Genomic DNA, 3375 nt, shown 5'->3' on the forward strand with positions numbered 1-3375 from the left:
GCGATAATTTGCTTGCATCCCTTATTAACAAATTGTTCTTTCTCATCATTTAAAAAAGTGTTAACAATTAATGAAGGCATTTACTAACCGAGTTTAATAACTAAAGAAATAATTTTCGCTGAATTTTTGACATACTTCGCTGAATTGCTGACATACTTCTCAGACAGAAATACATCTTTCACAACATGTTCAATGACTTAAAAGAAAGTAACATCTTCGTGTTTCTATGTACATGTTGAGGTAAGTAAATGATTTATATGTATTTTTAAAAATGCATTCAAATAATGGCTAAAATGGCTGTGGCAACATATAGCACCTTTATTTCTTTTGAAATTTTTTAATAGTATTAATGAATATGACAACCAGACAAAAAAAATGATATAAAATTTTTATACATTAATAAATGTTATATGTTGAAAGGGTTCCATCAAATATACATTTATTGTTTCCACAAATTGAATACTTCAATAAATACTTTAAAATGTCCCCTCATATCCAATTTAAGATCATTATTATTGTAAGCATCTGAATTGTTAAAGTAACTTATAAGCATTGAAAAATACAAATGACTATTTTGTGGAAGCTGTCATCAAATAATATCCTGTCCTTATCTAAATTGTGATAAATTAGTTTTTAATTAATTTATATGATTATTGTTTACCTTGATTTTACATGTGAGTCTCCCAATCAGAGATATATGCTGTCTTTAGTTCTTTTCTTTGTTAAAACAGTTTTTCTTTCTATTTTCAGATAAAAATGAATGAAAACATACAAAAGCAATTAGAAACACTTGACTCTTATGAACTACAACTCTTAGGAGTTGCTTTTAAGGTTCAGCATGGTGACAAGGATGCTAAAGTTAAAGATATCCATACATTAGCAAGAAAGCTAAAAGCAACATCTCAATCACTGAGGAGCAAAATAGAAACCCATGCCCAGGATGATTCTCTGGCTTCATCAATATTAAAAAATGAAAATTCAACAATAAAAAGAAAGTTAAGTCACTTACAAACTGACAATCAGTTTGAAAAGAACAAAGTTAAACGACTACAATCTGCCCTGAAAGGAAATGAAGAGAAAGAAAAGAAATGGAAGGACAATGATGACTTGAATGATTCTGATCTGTTGGAACTTGTGAACTCGTTAGGTAATGAAGCTGCTTCACAACATCCAAATTGAATGCAACTATGCCAAGCCTAAATGCAACCATGCAAAGTGTATCAAATCTCCAAAATGAAGAATCAACTGGAAATTCTAATGTAGAGTGCTGAGCATCTGGCTCCAATAGAGATAATAGGAAGATTGATATTTAATGAGACAATCTTACACTGTGATAACAGTGATAACTTAAAAAGGTTTATCAATTTAGTCACAGAAATACTTCTTTTTCATGCTGCTTATTTTAAAGTCTACCTCTGTTTCCTGTACAGGAGTTACAGAACATTCTTTATTGTTGTGTTTTATAACTTACATATGGGATAGATATGTAAATGAGTTATAGAAAATAACTCATTTTATTCCTTATTGTTATCTTATTAAATTTGTTAATTATATCAAAACTATATCAAAAGAGATAGACAAAATATTAACCCATTTAGATTGATCAAGTTTTTGTTTATGATGAAAAGATGTAAATGACAGGTTGCAACATTTTCAATTTTGCCATTTTGGACTTTCTTTAGGGGTTCCTACTTTCTCTATTTTACAACAATTGTCATCCCTTTTTATTGTGATCAGGTATTTGCTTATGATTTAAAAAATGTTTTACAACAAATGTGACCTTTTATTGTTGTGATCAGGTATTTGCTTACTATTGAAATATTTAAATGACTTAAAATAATTTTCATAGATCAGGTTTTTGCTTAAAAAATTAGTAACTTACAACAAATGTCATCCCTTATTGTTGTGATGAGATAGTTGCTTATGATTTAGAAATGTAAATGGCTTACATAATGTACAACAAATGTCATCCCTTTTTGTTGTGATCAGGTATTTGCTTATTGATTAAAAAATGTTTTACAACAAATGTCATCCCTTTTTGTTGTGATCAGGTATTTGCTTATAATTTAAAAATGTAAATGTTTTACAAGAAATGTCATCCCTTTTTGTTGTGATCTGGTTTTTGCTTATGATATAAAATAATTCTCACAAATATGTATTACAATGTATATTGGTGCCAAAGATTATTCAATAAGGGGTTGTAATAAATAAGCAAATGATTTTATATTACAGATGATTCATGTTAAGATAGTATGTAAGTTTATATATATTTTTTTGTAATTATTGGATGATAATGTGTCTTTTAAGTATCTTCAACAACTTCAATAGAAACAGATACATCAATGATGTTTCTTATTATTTATCTCTCACTGGCACATTTTCATCCTATGTCAAAGCTATTTACAATAACTGTACAGTAATTGAAGTGACTGCAAAAAACAGTAAAGCATTGTTCTGTTTTTAACATTTAAAGCTATGATCATTTGTATAATAATCATTATTTTTGCAGCCAGTGATAAAATATACTAATTCAGCTTATACTAATTCCTTGCTTACAGAAACCAACATCGCAGAGAGAGGTGAAGTGTAATCAAACTTCTAACAATTCACTGCTCTGTTTTTCGATTCAATTTTACCTGATGAAGATGAATTTGTCTTATGTAAAGGTATGCTTGATATTACTTTCTGAAGAAAGATTTGAAATTGTTTTAATGCCTTGATTCATTGATAAAAAAACACAAACATGAAATATATGCACAGAATTTCCAAATTCTTTAATACAAGTTTTCATGATATAAACACATTTGGTACAATGAATTTAAGGTCATGTAATTATTTCATTGTTTTAAAGTTTTAAGACAAACAAGTTTGGTCTTTATGAATGTACAGATTGTTTCTGGTATTTCTGAAAAACAATATTCAGGGTAGATGGTAAAAAAATAATGACCTAACACATGGACTGACATTAAAATTATTTTTATTCATTTTTAGTGGGGGTAAAGCATGTCTTTTCTGGGAAAATACCATCTTCTTTGCGAAAATATCACTTTTGTTTGCAAGGGAAACAACAAGCATGAAAAAAACATGCCCTTTCAAACCAGTCATGTAATATATCATGTACATCATTTACTTATATATTAGAAAATAATTTTATACATTTTAAATGCTTCAGTTATAGGCTAATAGATTTATTAAAAATTCATATGACAGCTTGGATTTTAAATACCTTAATCATTTAAGTTTTCATATTGTATTTGTAATATAATAGATATTCAGTTAATTAATTTTCATATTCATTTTCAGTAAGACTTCATTTTCTTCTTGGAAACAAGGGCATGCACATTGTAAATGGCAACATGACATTCAGCTGTGATG

The sequence above is a fragment of the Ruditapes philippinarum genome, unplaced genomic scaffold (genome assembly GCF_026571515.1).
Source record: "Ruditapes philippinarum isolate M1 unplaced genomic scaffold, ASM2657151v2 ctg6118_1_1_1_1, whole genome shotgun sequence".
In the NCBI taxonomy this organism is placed as follows: domain Eukaryota; kingdom Metazoa; phylum Mollusca; class Bivalvia; order Venerida; family Veneridae; genus Ruditapes; species Ruditapes philippinarum.